The 19,583-nt window shown below is 42.6% G+C and overlaps 1 pseudogene; it reads left to right on the plus strand.

The window, feature by feature from the left end:
• Positions 1-4,967: 4,967 nt before the first annotated feature.
• On the plus strand, positions 4,968-5,708 carry LOC130886552 (peroxiredoxin-2-like; annotated as a pseudogene).
• Positions 5,709-19,583: the final 13,875 nt, after the last annotated feature.

Below are 19,583 nucleotides of genomic sequence, written 5' to 3' on the forward strand. Positions count from 1 at the left end.
TAAAGCTTGGGAAACTCCCGCTTTCAGGACTGACAGTAGTCACAGCCTAGCTTGACTGACCTTGAGTTTATTCTCACTTCCTGACAAGCACACTCAGACCCCGCTTGTGTGGAAGCAACAGAGCAGAACTTTAGTGGAAGTGGGAAAATACTTTTTCTAACAATCATTTGAGAGTTCATAGAGTCTGTAAGGGAGAAATGATCATAGAAACTCTCTGATTTCATAAAATGTAGGTCAAGGTGGCTGAGTGATGGGGCTAGACCAGGACTGTGATCTGGAAGGCAAGCTGGAATTTTCTGAAGCTTACACTGGGCCTTCAGCCCAGCTCTGGATTCTACTGTTCATTTCAGGCTCCAGTGGGGGGGGAATCTGAATGAGAAAGATTATGAGCCTTTTCGTATGTTGACCTGATAGCACCCCGATTTCTGAGCTACGCTGTTAAAACACACATGGGGGAAAACTTATTACTTAATTTAGATGTTGGATGTAGCTCCCTAACTAAACTAGAATTCCTAATGACCAAATTGTTATTAGGGTGACTTTTATGAAGGGCTGAATGACCTAATTACTTTTTAAATAGTGGTCTGAAGGAGTCCCCAGTGACACCCAGGTTTTGATAAAGCTCAGGCACTGTCCTAAGATCAAAGGGAGATAAGATAACATTGGGATGTTAGGAGTGTTACACTGAGAGCCACCTCTAAATGGGTAATTGATGAGCTGTTTTCAAGCTGGACTCCTGACCCTAGAGGCCATAACATCAAGGACAGAGGTAACCACAGTCTGGGCAGCTGAGGGCTTGGCACAGCCGCCCTGGGAGGAACAGATAAGGATGCAAACATCCATGAGTCTGTAATGGTCTGGGCAACAATTCAGAATAGCTGTCAACTAATGTGTGTCTTACAGATTGGGCCTTCAGAGAGGAATTCACCACACTTGGCAAAGTTGTTGCTACAGTCTACAGTCCTAGTGCCCTACTCTCCTTCCCCTTCATTATTCTGCTGGTTACTCAGAACACAGGTCATCCGGCACACTGTCATCAGCCACACCGGAGCTACCAGTGTCAAAGCTGTTCATCTTGCTAGTGTTACATTAAGCTACCTATGCTCACAGAATCAATGTTAGTTCCAGATAATGTCTTATCTAAAGGTCATGTGGGTGTATCTGGAGCATGAGCCTTTGACTGAAGCATGAGCTGTGCACAGTCTCGTAAACTGAGAAAGGCGGGTGTACAATCTGTGCGATAGTCTGTATATAGATATAGTGTGCAAAGATCAAATGAGAATAAACAACACGTTGATGACCTCAAACATTTAGCAATTCTTCATGTAATGGAAATCTTAAAAATCTTTTTGTTTCACTATTTTGAGTAACAGGAGATGGCTTAATAGTAAAGATGCTGGTTGCCTGGTGATGAAACCTTGATGACCTGGGTTAGATTCTTGGGACCCACATTAAGGTGGAAGGAAAGAACTGCCTCACAAAGTTATCTTCTGCCCTCTGTGTGTGTGCTGTATCATGTGCTCCTATAATGATTGCAATGCTTTAAATTAACTGTTTACAGTGTATGATCAATTATAATTAACTCCAGATACCCTACATTGTTACGGAATGTTACCCTATCCAGTCCCATTCAACTGCTTTATGAGTTTGATTTCTTTAAATAGTGTTTTTCAAACTACATTTATCATCTATCTATCTATCTATCTATCTATCTATCTATCTATCTATCTATCTGGTGTATGGGGCATGTGGATTACAGTGTATATGTGTGGAGGTCAGATGACAACTTATTTCCATCATGTTGGTCCTAGGGATTGAACAAGGTCCTCAGGCTTGGTGGCAAGGGCCTTTACCCACTGAACTTAGGTTTTGTTTCTTAATGTTTCCAAAGACACAGCGAAGTACTTTTTCTTTGAAAAATAGAATCTTCTGTAGTAAGTGCTGTGTCAATTAAACTTAAAATAATTTCAAACTTTATTCCACATTAGATACTTCACCTTATAGTTTATAATCATATAAATATTTTTCTTGTAAATATATCAACAGTAAAGGACTCATTGACCTCTGATCAGCTTCACAAGGTTTTTGGCATACCTAAATGAAACAATATACTTAAATTTTAGATGTCAAAGTAGATAGATATTCATGTATAAAATTTCAAATAATCTTGATCTTAGACTCACGAACTTTTAGAATATTTTACTTTGACCCATTGTTAAACTCTATTAAGGATTTATAATAGTTATATCAGAATTTTTTCCAAGATTACCCCAAATCCTGTAAATATCTCAGAATTATACTAAGATCTATGAGTGGATCAGAAAAAACATCATGAAGGGATCACTTTTCTGTAACATATGCTCAGTGTGAACAGCTATGAAAAAAGAATTTTAGCAAGAGCTAAAAGAGAATGCATCTTCAAAACTCTTCTGAATGAAAGAATCTGAAATTCATGAGAAATGATCAGAAAGAGAATATTCAAGCCAGTGTTACTTAGCATTTGTATAAGAAAATCATAAATCTGTCTTTTCTACAGCACTTAAGTTTTGCCTCCAAAAGGATCAAACAGATCTGTTACAGGCAGTCACGCAGCGATGTGTGAGTCTTTGAACATGTGTGTCTAATGGACGGATGTGCAGTGATAGAGCCTAGTAAATCAACAGAGCTTTAAAGCAAGCACAGGACCCTGTCTGGTTTCAACTTGTGGAGGTCAAGGTCTTTATTGTAATTTTGACCAGGAACCTGATATATCAAGAGCGTTTTTCATAGTGTGTTTCAGTGTGGCTGCTCTGGTTCTCTGGAAGCCTCTACTGTCTAGATCATGGGCCCTGTTTACATAACTAGACTGACCGCAGGACTGCTCAGGGGGCGTGGATGCAGTTCTACCTGTGCTTAATGGGTAAGCTGGCCTCTTCCAGGGAGAAGGAAGATTGCTAGTCATGGTATCGAGAAACCCTCTGACAGATTTGTAGAACAGTGAGAGATTTTCCTCATAGGCAGAGGACATATCAACTTCAGAACATATCAGTGTAACATCTTGGTCAACTTTCTATTTTCTAGTCTTGAAAAATCAAAGACAGAAATGGAATAGAAAAGAAAAGATGGCTGATAATAAAACTTTCAAAGAAATACAAAGAAACTCAAAAATTCTAATATACTTTCTTTTGAGAAGTACTGGATGGATGACGTTGTATAAAAGGGTCTTTCCTGTGTGATGTCCTATTTTAATACCTGAAAGCAGTAACTAAAAACTCAGGTTACAATACTCACCATAATTGGAGGAGACAGAAAACTTTGCATGATAACCCTGAAGGTCCATGAAGGAATACTACATAGCAAAGAGAAAGATAAACACATCCATGAGACACAGGAGAAAATGATCTGCACTGTGGCTGTAAGCACTGAAGAGCAGAGCATTAACAAGATTTACCAAGAAATAAAATGACAAACTGTACATATACCTTTCAGTAATAGCCCTGAATATTAATCTTCTAAATTCTCCAATCAAAAGACACAGACTAGAGTATAGGATTTAAAAACAGGATTCATTTTTCTGTTGCGTGAAGAAACACACCTCACTGGCAAAAGCAAACACAGCCTTAGAGTGGAAGGATGGAAGGAGGAGCTCTAAGGAAATATAACAAGGAAGCAAGCAGTGTAGTGTACTAACCGCTGACAAAATAGGCTTTGAGACAAAATGATTTCTAACTGGCTTCTTTGGGTGTCAGAAGCCTGGGGATATATAAGTGGGGACAAGCTAAGTGAGATTGCTAGATAAAATACAAGTTATCCAGTTAGATTTGAATTTCCGATTAACATGCTACATTTTACTCTAAATATGTCCCTGGGCATATGTACACTTAACAAAAACTTACTCTGTGCTTATCTGAAGTTCAGATCTAATTGGATGTCTGCCTTTTTATGTGTGAGATTCCAAAACTCTACAGGAGTAATTAACTCCAATATTTCTCTGATTCTATTATTGAAGAATTTCTAACATTAAAAAAACATTTATGAAAATACATTCCTGTCCATGAAATGACCATGAGCTATCACCCATGTGTGCACAAACAGCTTTCTTGGCTACAGTGAGGTGTTTTCCAATTTCTCTCTCTCTCTTTTTTTTTTTTTTTTTTTTTGTGAGATCATGAGCTGGTCCTTCTGGGGAGAATAGCAGACAGTCTGCTTATGTGTGAGCTAGGGAAGGAGGGAGTGAGGAGAAGATGTGGACTTTAGCTCAAAAGAGTAACTGAGGACATGTTTGGAAGTCTACAAAAGAAACAGGAGGACACCAGAGATGAGCACAAAGACAGGAAGTGCAGCTAAGCAAACCATGCATGGTTTCCATGGTACAGCACAGAGAAGGGTCCCAGAAGCTGCTTTCAAAAGATAAGCCAGCAGCTAGGTTCCATCTTGAGAGAGAACTCATTGTTAAAACCTGAGCTACTCCTGGGCCCCATTATCATGGAACAGACACAGTCCAGGAGCCTCAGGAGTTTGGGCTCGTCATGGCCCTTACAAGAGGAAAGGCCATAGAAGTAGTCATGACTAGCAGATGACCAGATGCAAATAAGTCCAAGGGGTACAGATGACAGAGTCTGGTTCAGGCCAGAACGTGCTGAGAAGAGATAGTACTAGTCTTGGTGACTGGGAATTGGTCTCAACTGAGAATTACCTGGAGTTTGACCGCTCCAAACCTCAGGGCAACAGTAGGTATATCACGTTCTGGAGCTACCTCTTCTCTCTGTCCTTCACTACCGCAGAGGCCAGGAACTTTGACGTTGAATGGGTTCCCAGGACACCAACAGCTATGTCCCTCTAGCAGGCTGACTAATGCTTATGAGGTACTGAGAATGTGAAGACAGGTCCTCTTGTCTGTGCAGATCTTAGTGCGATGCTCGCTTCCCATACTCTCAACGCATTAGGAAGATAACCCTAGTTAACATATCAGCCACCTAAGGTCTAAGATGGGGGAGTTTAGAGGACGGCAGAATGCAAAGTAAGATTTTATTGCATATTTCTGACACCAAGTTATAATGAGGCCTTTTATTTGTATTCATTGACCATTGTTAAGATTTTCCTTTCTAGTCTGTGATATCTGTGTTCTCTATGTCAGGTCGTGTCTGATCAACTGTGTGTCTGACTTTTGCCCGTGCAGTCATGGCCTCCAGCAACACACACATGGAAAGTCAGCCTCTGACTTCATGGCTATCGATAGCGCCTTCAAGGAAGTCAAACTTTTTGACTAGAGAAGTCCAGTCTACTGGCTGGACTTCAATGTCGTGTACCCCACTGAGATCATCACTTTTAGCTAGGACTTCCAAAAGCTGGGCTGTGAGGGACTCAGAGTGTCTGTGCACTCTCAGCCCACCTACCTGGAGTAGAAGACCCAATGAAGGAGGGAACCTGGGGTCCCCTGGACATTTCCCTGCTTGCTGATGTGACTAAGAGCTCATTCCTGAATTGTGGCATGCTAAGAAACTATGAGGGCATTGCCTGCAGAGGCCTCTTTGTCACTGATGCCAAGAGTCCAGATCATAGCCAATGACCTACTTCATGATGAGGCTCTCTGACTAGTCTAGGCCTCTCAGTAAACAAACGAGTGTGGGGAAGTCTTTCCTGCTGGCTGCATGCCTGGCAGTGACATCATAAAGCCTAGTGTGGATGACAGCAAGGAAAACACAACCAAGATGGCTAAACATCTGTGAGCCTAAATTCTTGGATCTTACCTGTATCCCTATCTGGACATCCAGTGCTGGTCCAGGAAGGTTAGATTGTTCTTCTGCACCCTATGGAGGGGCTGGGGGCTTGGCCAAGTCTTTCTCATCCCCCACATGGAGTTAATAGTGACTCCCTGCCTTGAGCCCCCACAAGCTGGCACAGGTCTATAGGAGACAAAGTATTAATGCAAAACCTTTTCCCCTTTCTAAAATGTCTTTTCTTGTGGCGGTTTGAATGATCTTGGTTCCCACAGACTAATATATTTGCTTGCATGGTTTCCTGCTGGTGAACTGTTTAAGAGTTAGGAGGTGTGGCCTTGTTAGAGGAGGTGTGTCACTGGGATTTGGCCACACCCAGGCCCTGTATCTGTCCCTGCCTGCAGATCAGGATGCAGGGTTCTCAGTTACTGCCCCAGCACTATGTCTGCCTGTTGGCTGCCAGCTCCACGTCATGATGACAACTGCTTAGCCCTCTGACACTCTAAAGCCCCCAGTTAAATCTTTCCTATTATAAGAATTGCCTTTGTATTTTCTCACAGCAATAGAACAGTGGCTAAGACATTTCTAATCCTTTGACAAATTTAGAGGATGATTTACTATTTTTGATCATATATTATTTATGTATTACAGATGCCAGCTTATATATGTATCCATGCATACATTGTGTCTTATAGGTTATAACCAGTATTCTGATGTCAAAAGAACATTAACAGAGTTCTTAACATTTATTAGAGCTAAATACATTCCATTTCTTTGAAATGGGAAGACAGTCTTCCGCACACTTCCTCCTCTTCCTCCTTGTTTTTGTTCTTCCATGGCTCTCTCTCTTCTCCCTTCCCATCACTGTTGCTGTTCCCACACTTATTCTAAATAATTTCCACTTTTGCAGCCTATTCTGCACTAGTTTTCATTTTCAGCTTCATATCAGTCATTGGTGAGATGCTAATGGGATACAGTTGATTTTAAGTGTATTTCTGTATCTTGAATGTTGACAATGTTGCAGTTATAGTAGGTGGTTCCCCCTTGTCAATTGGTACTAGGAATTCTATGAGAAACCCACACTCCCCTAATCCAGGAGAAATGCCCAATACCAAACATGTGCAAATATCAACACAGAAACAAGAATCATGAGAAATCAAGGCATCCTCCAAACGATGCCAAGTTCCTTAAGTACAGAATTTAGAGATATTGAAACAGGTAGAATGTCAGGTGAAAATTTCAAAGTGTTTTATAGAAAAGATCAGTGACTGGAAAGAGAATATAAACAAGCAGATGAATTCAGTCTAGCACCTAGAGAGGAAAACCAGTGGCACAGAGGAGAATGTCAAGTAAGTGGATGAAAAAAATGCTTGAAATGAATGAAAAAGAAAACAGATTTTAAAAGCAACTATATAAAATGTTGGAAATTTAAAAATTCAACAAATCATATAGAAACATAAGAGAAAGCATCAGCAGTAGCTTCAACCATGCTGAAGAAAAAATACAGGGGGTAGAGGACACAGTTGATGAAATGTCACAGGCGACTATCGGGAAGAAACGCGCATGGTCCCAATGTTCTGAGACTCTGGGATGTGACCAGGAGAACAGACCGAAGGGTACATGAGAAACAAGAGCAGTTCTCAGCCTGTGAGCTGCGGTCGCTTGGGGTCAACTGACACTTTCACAGGGCACATATAGATATTTACATTGTGATTCATAACAGTAACAAATTACAGTTATGAAATAACAACAAGACAATTTTATGGTGGGGTCACCACAACATGAGGAACTGTATGAAAGGGTCACAGCCTTAGGAAGGTTGAGAACCACTGGGGAAAAAGGAGTGATTCAGATAGCAAAACTAGTACTGGAAGGAGCATGCAGGAGCATGCATCAATACAGTAAGCATCACACGTGACAAGGCCACAGCTGGCATGAAGGGACATGAAGAAAATGTAAGCGCATTTCTTCTGAACTCTAGGATGAGGCCAGGTATCTACTCTCCATCCTTACTGAACACAGTGCTCAAAGTTTTAGACAAAGAGGACAAGAGAAGGACAGGGGTGCAAATAATAAAGGAAGAAATAAACCTGAAGGCTTTTCCAAAAAAACCTCAGACCCAATGAACACTTTAGAAAAATCAAGGAACAACAACAACATAAAAAATCAGTAACTTTTGTACATATCAGTAATGATATTGCCATGTAAAAAATCAGAAGAAAAAGTTCATTCAGAGTAGTCTTGAATAAATTAAATATCTAGTGATAATCCTAATCAATAAGGTGAAAGGTCTTCACAATGAAAGCTTTAAGACACTAAGGAAATGAAGCACAAAAGGCCCCAAATGACTGAGGTGGTCTTAGGAGGGGGAGACAAAGTCCCTCAGCTCAAGCTGTATTACAGAGCTGTTGCAGACAAAAGCACTGGTGCAAAACCAGCTATGTAACCAAAGACATGGAGGACCCAGAGACAGACTTATACAGTGTAGTCACCCGATCCTAACAAAGAAGTCAAAACCATGCAATAGAGACAACATGGCCTCTTTAACAATGGCTGCTGGAAAAATGGAATCTCTGCATGAGTAGGGGAAGAGACGGTAAGGGAAACGGGCAACAGAGTGAGGAGTACGTGGCATAGGGAAGCAGAGGGGCACGGGCTGGGGGATGCAACACCTGGCAGGAGAGGAAGAGGTGGCATAGCAGGGAAAGGGACCTACCGGCACGTGTGTGACGACATGTGTGTGACAACACGTGTGTGAGGACATGTGTGTGACAACACGTGTATGATGACATGTGTGTGACAACATGTGTGACGACAGTGTGTAACGGCACTGTGTGACAACATGTGTATGATGGCACGTGTGTGACAACACGTGTGTGACGACGTGTGTGTGGTGACACGTGTGTGATGACACGCTGTGATGACACGTGTGTGGTGACATGTGTGTGATGACACGTGTGTGACAACACTGTGTGGTGACATGTGTGTGGTGACATGTGTGACGACAGGTGTGTGATGACATGTGTGTGAGGGCGTGATGATGGGACCCACCATTCAGCATGCTAGCCTAAGAAACTCCCTTTTCAAGTGAATGGGAAAAACAATTATATATTTAGGTGACATTGGGATTACTGGGTCATAAGAATTTAAAAATATCCAGTTTATCTTGCCAAACTGTTTTCTAAAAGGTTGTACTAATTTAAGGTAATTTATACACCACTCCGAATATAACTACACATTTCTTCGCTCATTCACTGGCTGGGTTCTGGTAATATAAAATGGACAAGCTCTCTGTGTGACTTCGAGCAGCCTGGAGCCTTCTCAGAGTACAGATACATGCGTGAACAGACGTGTGCTGCAGAGCACCCATAAAAGCTCCGTGAGTTTCTCAGGGCAGAGCCTTGCATCTCCTTCCTGGTCTCATCCAGGGTCGGATGCACAGCTGTCAGTCAGCAAACAGATGTTGGTGGAAGCAGTAAGGGGACACTTTATCAATCCGTGCAATGGCACTCAGAAAACACTTCTTAGAAGAACCTGTGATTTGTAATTATCACGCCACTTATTCCTTTATACATTCATTTAATAAGTATTTGTTGGCAGTGTCCCAGAGACTACGCTAAGTGTTGAGGACACGGCTGCTACTGTCCCTGTGGAATTGCTGCCTAGCGAGGAAGACAGATAATAAAACAAGTAATTAAATAATGGAGGAGCTAAAACAGTGTGAGAGTGTACTGTTAGGAGTGAGTCACTTAGTGTGGGGGTCAGTGAAGACTTCCCATAGGGAGTGACAGTAAAGGCATGGCTTGAAGGATGAGTAAAAGTTAGCTAGAAAAACTGGGAAAGAAGGAGAAAGTGAAAAATGATTCCAGGCAGAGGCAATCCCGCCATGCGTCTCTGTCCGGTGTGTTTTAAAGAGTGTTCCTTTGTGTTGGCACCTCCAGAGCCTCCCCCTCAGCTCTGTGGTTTCCGTGGCTTGTAGCTTTCCAAACCTGCTCTTTTATGAGTCGCACAAGGGTGAACCTATACCCTCTCCACATTCAAATGTGATGGGTTCCTAATCCGACGGGTTTAACTGGGCGATAGGACATGTTGTGTGCTCTCTGTGCTTAAGAGAGGCAGACCTGAGCAGGACCCAGACCCTGCCCTTTCCTGGCTGAAGAACTTGTGGAAACCATTTTACTTCTCTAGGTTTTGCTCTCTGCTTCTATAAAATAATGCCCGGAAGCCTCCAAGAATGGCTGCGTGAGTAATAAAGATGGCAACTGAGACGCCCCAAGGCTAGGGAGAGTTTGCTTTCTGACGTCCTTCCCATCCTAGAGTCCTTGTGCTAAGAGATCATCTGTCACATTAGGCTGAATGGCTTTTCTGGGACATCTCCTTGGTATCTGTGCCTTTTAAATGTCATTTGGTTGTTCAATTCTTTCTTAAGCATTCATTGGACATCTACCAAGCGCTAGGCAATGCCATCAGGCCTGTCTTCAGCTGACTCTCAACTCCCCTGAGCATTGACCAGTTCCAGGCACAGGCTCAGAAATCAGAGAGCTAAATGTTCTGTATACAAAACAAATATGAACATTTCTAGTAAGGACTACAGGGCTTGATCTGACACAGAGCAAATGTGTGTGCATATATGTATGTATGTATGTGTGTTTGTGTATGTGTGTGTGCGTGCTGTGAATATGATTGTATATATGTGCACAGAGGTCAGAGCAAGAGGTAAATTGTCCTGCTCCACACTCTTCACACTATTCCTTTCAGACAGGGTCTCTCCCTGAATGTGGAGCTGGGCTGGTGACCAGCAAATCTCACTGATTCCAGCTGCCCCACATAACAAGGTTGGGGTTACAGTACACAAGCAACCACGTCTGAACTTTATGTGGTTTCCGTATGGGGGACTCGAACATACATCCTCACACATATGCAGAGAGCACTCCTACCCTCTCACCTGTCTCCCCAGCCTGAGAACTTTGCTTTGTGATTGCCGTCTTAAGAGTCCTATCAGTCAAACTGCAGGGCTCTCTCCTCTGTTCAGATCCCAGAAGCCCGATGTTTCCGTGGCAGGTCCTTGATGGGACCTATACAGAAAAGAGGACATGGGTACGGTGCAGCCTGACCCTAGGAAGAAAGGCCTGTAAGCAGGAGACATTAGAGCTAGTATGTCAGCCAAGGAGCTGGAATACACACAGCCTCACTACCACTCATCACCCAGAGGCTGACGTCCAGCCCAAAGCCTGGTCCCTGGTCCCCCGTGAGTCATGAGGCCTTCCGCCTTGGAGGGGTTGTAGGACATGTCTCCATAGCATTGCATCATCCCCCGAAGGCAGGGCTGATAGTGAGCTTTTGCTGGCCGAGACCTCAGGCCAGGACTTGGTGTTCTTGATATAGAACATGTGTCTTGGAGTCACTGCTGGGAAGAAGGAAAGCTTTGCTAGGAGTCTGACGGGCTCACTGAACAAAGTCTAGGCGGCATTTGGGGAAATAGTGAATAGGCTGAGATACATGAATAGGGCGAGTGTGATCCTTAGCGGCCTGTCTGTGAAAACGTACCTCCTCTCAGGCACAGGACCAACAAGGAAACCAGTAAGGATGTGTGTTTATTTGTTTGACTCCATGGGTAGACAGAGCGGTATAGATATAGATATGCAGACATACTTCATTAGACTTTTCTTTATTGAATTTTGTAGCTATTGTGTTCTTTATGGATTGAAGGGCTGGGCTTGCCCCACTAAAGCATACCCATGTGTCCACTGTGTCTTGCTGTCTTTCTGAGCTTTGTTACCGCTGTATCTGTTGGGAGCTCTGTAAGTAGTGACCTTTGATGATTCCGATGTCATTATTTGAGGGCATCATGAGCCATTTCATTCTCCATAGCTATCAGATGTCATAAATGTTCCACCTGCCCTGTCCACTGACTGCGTCTACACCTTCCTCTCTCTCCTCAGATTCCCTATTTCCTCCCCTGCAACTCTACTGATCTTAAGTCATTTAACAGGCCTAAATGGCACCTAAGTGTTCAAGTCAATTGAAAGAGCTATACATCTCTCCTTAAATAAGAAACTGGAGGGGACAGAGACTCCTGGCTCAGCATTTGAGAGTGCACAGTTCTTATAGACACAAGTTCAGGTCCCGGCACATCCACATCAGGGATCTGACACTCTTCTCTGGATTCCATAGGCACCTGCTGTCTGTCTCTCTGTCTGTCTGTCTGTCTCTCAATGAAAAATAATAAAAACAAATCCTTTTCATAAATAGAAACAATTACATTTAGTAAAAGAGAGGCCTGGCAAAAGCCCAGAGAGGTCATAAGATAAACCTTTGTATTGACTAGCCAAGTTGTGAATTCAGAGGGAGAAAAATTTGAAGGAAATTGAAAGTGTTACTCCTTGAACACACAGATTAAAAGAAAAGAGAGAAGCCTTAGTGCTGAAAGCAGGAAAGTTTCAATGGTCTGGACAGAAGATCAAATAAGCCGCAGCGTTCTCTCTAGCCAAAGCGTGGGTCCAGGCAAAGCTCTAGCTCTTAGCGAGCCGTAGAAGAGAAATCTCAAGCTAGTGGAGGTTGTCCGACGGCATCTGAAGACTGCAGCTGTCTCCATGACATAAAATGCAAGGTGAGAAATGACACCTGTGTGAGAACGCAGCTAAGTTCTTGGTGAAGGTGGCCACCCTCCCCTGAGATTTCCGCTGCAGATGGAACAGCCTTATACTGGAAGAAGGTGCTGTCCGCCAGGGATTTCAACCCTGGACAGACATCAGTGGCGTCTCTAAGGCCTCTTACACAGGTTCTCTCTCCTGTTGAGGGTTACTGCAATGGGAAACTCGAGTTGAATCTGATGCTCAGACACCATTTCAGGGATGCCAGAAGCTTCAAGTGTTAACTGAATTTATGATGCCCATGCTCTGGAAATGGAATAAAGAGGCTGGGTCCCAGCACATCTGTTCCTAAGATGGTTCACGGACATTTTCAAACTCACTTATGATACCAACTGCTCAGAAGGAAAGATTCTTTAGAACTTATCACTGCTCACTGATGGTGTACCTGGCCGCCCAAGAGCCCTAACAGTGAGGTACAGCCAGACTTTGGGGGGTCTCTGACTTTCCTTTCTATTTATACGCTTAGCACCTATTCTGTGGCCCAAGGATCAAGCAATTATTTTTAGCTTTTGAAGCTTATTTAGAAAATACATTTTAAAAGTTGTAGCTAACGCAGATAATGCTTTCTCTAAGGCATCAAACCAAGTTGAAAACTTCATTGAGAGACTTTGCCATTTGTGATGCCACTGGGAGCACTCGTGATTCATGGGAGGAGCCAAGTGCTAACGCCAGCAGCAGTGCGGGAAGAGTCCATGCCGCCTCTCTCAGACGACTTTAAGGCCCCCGTTGAGCAAAGCGGCTGCAGATGTGACCGACAAAGGAAGAAGACCCGGCGTCAGGTAGGGTCTGAACACCGGCTGAATTGTTGCAATCTCACGAGAGACATCGATGCATGAGGAGTTGCTTCTGATGAAGTGCAATCGACTCCGCTACAGATCCTTGGACATTGCTGCAATGACAACAAAGGATTTAGGATGCTCCATACTCACCTGGTAAGACAGGAGAAAAGTTTGAGAGTACAGATTTCACTTTTCAAAGATTTATATCCGCACATACACATACTTACTTAGGCTGACTGTAGCATGCTCGAGTGCATTGGGGTACGTGAGTTTGTGGACACCAGGACACCCAATCACATCTAACCAGTTTTGAAATGGAAACATCTTCTTCCTCTCAAAAACTTGTCAGGATCCTGTCTCTGGCCCCCACCCTAGACAGACGTCATGTCCTGTGACTCCCACTTCCATAGTCTGAACTTCTGTAAGACTTCTATCTCTGACTCCATGGAGTTTGAGTCAAGTGTTCTGCCTTGGTCTTTTTGTAGTTAAGCATCTAACACAGTCCCCAGCTATAAAAGATGCAGACTGAATAAGTTCATCTATCTAAATGCGTCTTAGCTTCTTCATGTCTATATTCATATATAAACAGAAGAACTACATTGTATGTCAGACATGCAAAGATATACAAACTGCACTTGAGGTTCATTTTTGCAATAAAATATCAATATAGCCAAAGACCAGGTACATACAAACATACAAAATAGTGCACATCATTTACACATCACTCCCATCTGTCCCTACTCTTCTGCTGCTGGTCCCTTCCTTCTCACAGTGGCCCCTGCGGCTGTCATCCCACAGTATTCTGTCATCTTCTCTCCTCCACCGCAAGATCTGATCATTTCTCACTGACCGTTTCTGTTCCACTACACACATACATACATGTATAAAATTCAAACCTAAGATCTGTGTGTGAGAGATAATGATGTATCTGTCTTTCTAAGTTTGGCATATTTCATATGTCATAATTTCAATGTCTATCTAATTTCCTGCAAACGCAGACACACAAGGCAGTGTTTCGTAAGCTGGCCTAATCCGTTTGGGTAGGTACTGTGTTCTCAGTCTCCAGAGTCTTCAACTGTGCTTCTGTCAGACTATACACTACTTATTTAAGGGGAAAAATTTGAGGGAAGTCTAAACTTTATGAGCTTTTTTCATTTTATGATTTTTGTGTCCCCAAAATATCATGTCTTCTTAAGATTGTAAAAATTTTCTCCTAATTAGTCTTTTCCAGAAGTTTATTAAGTTAGCATCTATATTTATTCTGCACTTTATTTCAAATTAATTTGGGGATTGGGTGTAAGGGATGTTCAAGGATCATTTTGTGCACAATGGTTTAGGCAGTCAAATGCATACATTAAAATGTATAGTTCAGGGTTTGTAGGATAGCTCAGTGATAGAATACACTTCTTGATACAGTTTGGACGGGGTTCATTCTCATTCATAGTGTATGACCAGCCTTCACTTTCCATTGCTTAGTAGCATCTGTAGCATGCTGCTGCCTAACTTCTGAGCAGTGGGCAACAACTGCCCCTGCCCTCCAGACAGGGCATGCGTGACAAACTGGAGAAGCAATTCCATCAAGTCTAGATTGAACGACAGGTGAGTTATTGGAGTTTCTTATAGGAATATGGGTACGGGGTTACTCCCTGGAGCCTAGTGATTCAAAGCCTGTTCGCACACTGGGCAATAACTTGAGAATTGCAACCCTGGAGCTCCCTATCAGTTTTGCAGGTGCTGCAGTCTCCCCTGCCTGGCCATCAGCGTGAAAAGTGTTAAGGTCCTCCAGGGTTTTCTCCTTCTCTCCAGTGTTTGAGGATCTATGATTTACTTATTTAACGTTTTCTGTGTTAACTTCTGTACAAACTGCAGACTTCCTTCTCTCAGTAGGTGTCTACCACAGCTGCAGCACATCTTATTGACAAGGAGTCTGGAAGCCAGGAATGGTGGCTCACACTGCTGCCAGGGAACTCGGGAGTCTGAGGAAAGAGGATCGCAAGCTTGGGGCCAGCCAAGACCCTGCCCAAAATGAAGAGAAAGAAACAAAAGCAAAGACCCCCAAAACAACAAGGAACAGTGATTCTATTGACATGCCTTTGCTGCTTCATCAAAATTGAACATGTCTAGGGGTGGCAGGGCCACTTTGGGGTCCCTGCTCAGTTTTGTTGATGTCTGAGCTTATCCCTCTATCAACAGCGCATGGCCGGCACCACTGCAACTATATAATAGGTCTCAGCCAGACTGCGCCCTCCCTTATTCTTTTCCCAAACACAGTTCTTCCAGTTCCTTTGCTATTCCACACAAATTCTGTTATCTGTTTCTATAAAAAGTCACCCTAGAATTTTTTTTATTAATTAATTTATTTAATTATTAAAGATTTCTGCCTCTTCCCCGCCACCACCTCTCATTCCCTCCCCCTCCCCCAATCAAGTCTTCCTCCCTCCTCAGCCCAAAGAGCAAGCAGGTTTCTCTGCCCTGTGGGAGGTCCAAGGACCACCCACCTCCATCCAGGTCTATTAAGGTGAGCATCCAAACTACCTGGGCTCCCACAAAGCCATTACGTGCAATAGGATCAAGAACCCATTGCCAGGGAGAGGGGAGCGGGGGGAGGGGGCAATATAAAAAATATAAAAAAAAAAAAAAAAAAAGAACCCATTGCCATTGTTCTTCAGTTCTCAGTAGTCCTCATTGTCCGCTATGTTCAGCGAGACCCGTTTTGTCCCATGCTTTTTCAGACCCCGGCCAGCTGGCCTTGGTGAGTTTCCAATAGAACATCCCCTTTGCCTCAGTGTGTGGGTGCACCCCTCGCGGTCCTGAGTTCCTTGCTCGTGCTCACTCTCCTTCTGCTCCTCCTTTGGATCGTGAGACTTCAGTCCAGTGCTCCAATGTTGGTCTCTGTCTCTGTCTTCTTTCATCGCCTGATGAAGGTTAATATTCAGGAGGATGCTTATATGTTTTTCTTTGGGTTCACCTTCTTATTTAGCTTCTCTAGAATCACGAATTATAGTCTCAATGTCCTTTATTTATGGCTAGAAACCAAATATGAGTGAGTACATCCCATGTTCCTCTTTTTGGGTCTGGCTTACCTCACTCCAACTTCCTTAGCAATCAGGGAAATGCAAATCAAGACAACATTAAGATACCATCTTACACCTGTCAGAATGGCTAAAATCAAAAACACCAATGATAGCCTCTGCTGGAGAGGTTGTGGAGATAGGGGCACTCTCATCCATTGCTGGTGGGAATGCAAACTTGTGCAACCACTTTGGAAAGCAGTGTGGCGGTTTCTTAGGAAAGTCAGGATCAACCTACCTCTCGACCCAGCAATACCACTATTGGGAATATACCCAAGAGATGCCCAAACATACAACAAAAGTATATGCTCAACTATGTTCATAGCAGCATTGTTTGTAATAGCCAGAACCTGGAAACAACCTAGATGTCCTTCAATGGAAGAATGGATGAAGAAAGTATGGAATATATACATATTAGAGTACTACTCAGCAGTAAAAACAATGACTTCTTGAATTTTGCATACAAATGGACGGAAATAGAATACACCCTAGAATTTTGATGAGAAGTTGATTTTTTTTTTTAAGTGATAGAATGGTGGATAACTATGTTTTTTTTTTAAGATGTTTCTTTTTTTTTCTTTTTTTTTTATTAATTAATTAATTTAATTATTAAAGATTTCTGCCTCTTCCCCGCCACCACCTCCCGTTCCCTCCCCCTCCCCCAATCAAGTCTTCCTTCCTCCTCAGCCCAAAGAGCAAGCAGGTTTCTCTGCCCTGTGGGAGGTCCAAGGACCACCCACCTCCATCCAGGTCTATTAAGGTGAGCATCCAAACTACCTGGGCTCCCACAAAGCCATTACATGCAATAGGATCAAGAACCCATTGCCATTGTTCTTCAGTTCTCAGTAGTCCTCATTGTCCGTTATGTTCAGCGAGACCAGTTTTGTCCCATGCTTTTTCAGTCCCCGGCCAGCTGGCCTTGGTGAGTTCCCGATAGATCATCCCCATTCCCTCAATGTGTGGGTGCACCCCTCGCCGTCCTGAGTTCCTTGCTCGTGCTCACTCTCCTTCTGCTCCTCCTTTGGATCGTGAGACTTCAGTCCAGTGCTCCAATGTTGGTCTCTGTCTCTGTCTTCTTTCATCGCCTGATGAAGGTTAATATTCAGGGGGATGCTTATATGTTTTTCTTTGGGTTCACCTTCTTATTTAGCTTCTCTAGAGTCACAAATTATAGTCTCAATGTCCTTTATTTATGGCTAGAAACCAAATATGAGTGAGTACATCCCATGTTCCTCTTTTTGGGTCTGGCTTACCTCACTCAGGATAGTGTTTTCAATTTCCGTCCATTTGTATGCAAAATTCAAGAAGTCATTGTTTTTTACTGCTGAGTAGTACTCTAATATGTATATATTCCATACTTTCTTCATCCATTCTTCCATTGAAGGACATCTAGGTTGTTTCCAGGTTCTGGCAATTACAAACAATGCTGCTATGAACATAGTTGAGCATATACTTTTGTTGTATGTTTGGGCATCTCTTGGGTATATTCCCAATAGTGGTATTGCTGGGTCAAGAGGTAGGTTGAACCCGACTTTCCTGAGAAACCGCCACACTGCTTTCCAAAGTGGTTGCACAAGTTTGCATTCCCACCAACAATGGATGAGAGTGCCCCTTTCTCCACAACCTCTCCAGCAGAGGCTATCATTGGTGTTTTTGATTTTAGCCATTCTGACAGGTGTAAGATGGTATCTTAATGTTGTCTTGATTTGCATTTCCCTGATTGCTAAGGAAGTTGAGCATGATCTTAAGTGACTTTTGGCCATTTGAACTTCTTCTGTTGAAAAGTCTCTGTTCAGCTCAGTGCCCCATTTTATAATTGGATTGATTAACCTTTTACGGTCTAATTTCTTGAGTTCTTTGTATATTTTGGATATCAGACCTTTGTCAGTTGCGGGGTTGGTGAAGATCTTCTCCCAGTCAGTGGGTTGCCTTTCTGTCTTAGTGACAGTGTCCTTTGCTTTACAGAAGCTTCTCAGTCTCAGGAGGTCCCATTTATTCAATGATGTCCTTAGTGTTTGTGCTGCTGGGGTTGTACGTAGGAAGTGTTCTCCTGTGCCCATGTGTTGTAGAGTACTTCCCACTTTCTCTTCTATCAGATTCAGTGTGTTTGGACTGATATTGAGGTCTTTAATCCATTTGGACTTGAGTTTTGTGCATGGTGATATATATGGATCTATTTTCATTCTTCTACAGATTGACTTCCAGTTTTGCCAGCACAATTTGTTGAAGATGCTCTCTTTTTTCCATTGTATACTTTTAGCTCCTTTATCGAAAATCAGGTGTTCATAAGTTTGTGGGCTAAAGTCAGGGTCTTCTATTCTATTCCATTGGTCGACTTCTCTGTTTTTATGCCAGTACCAAGCCGTTTTCAGTACTGTAGCTCTGTAATAGAGTTTGAAGTCAGGGATGGTAATGCCTCCAGACAATCCTTTATTGTATAAGATTGTTTTGGCTATCCTGGGTTTTTTGTTTTTCCATATAAAGTTGATTATTGTCTTCTCCAGATCTGTGAAGAATTTTGATGGAATTTTGATGGGGATTGCGTTGAATCTATAGATTGCTTTTGGTAGAATTGCCATTTTTACTATGTTGATCCTCCCAATCCAAGAGCAAGGGAGGTCCTTCCATTTTCTGGTGTCCTCTTCAATTTCTTTCTTCAAAGACTTAAAGTTCTTGCCAAATAGATCTTTCACTTCCTTGGTCAGAGTTACCCCAAGGTATTTTATGCTATTTGTGGCTATCGTGAAAGGTGATGCTTCTCTGATTTCCCTCTCTGCTTCCTTATCCTTAGTGTATAGGAAGGCAACTGATTTTTTGGAGTTGATTTTGTATCCTGCCACATTACCAAAGGTGTTTATCAGCTGTAGGAGTTCTTTGGTAGAGTTTTTGGGGTCGGTTATGTATACTATCATATCATCTGCAAATAATGAAAGCTTAACTTCTTCCTTTCCAATACGGATCCCCTTGATCCCCTTATGTTGTCTTATTGCTATTGCTAGAACTTCAAGCACTATATTGAAGAGGTATGGAGAGAGTGGACATCCTTGTCGTGTTCCTGATTTTAGTGGGATGGCTTTGAGTTTTTCTCCATTTAATTTAATGTTAGCTGTCGGCTTGCTGTAAATAGCTTTTATTATATTTAGGTATGACCCTTGTATCCCTAATCTCTCCAAGACCTTTATCATAAAGGAGTGTTGAATTTTGTCGAATGCTTTTTCAGCATCTAATGAAATGATCATATGGTTTTTTTCTTTCAGTTTATTTATATGGTTGATTACATTGATAGATTTGCGTATGTTGAACCAGCCCTGCATCTCTGGAATGAAGCCTACTTGATCATAATGGATAACTTTTCTAATGTGTTCTTGGATTCGGTTTGCC

The sequence above is a fragment of the Chionomys nivalis genome, chromosome 14 (assembly GCF_950005125.1).
Source record: "Chionomys nivalis chromosome 14, mChiNiv1.1, whole genome shotgun sequence".
Classification (NCBI taxonomy): domain Eukaryota; kingdom Metazoa; phylum Chordata; class Mammalia; order Rodentia; family Cricetidae; genus Chionomys; species Chionomys nivalis.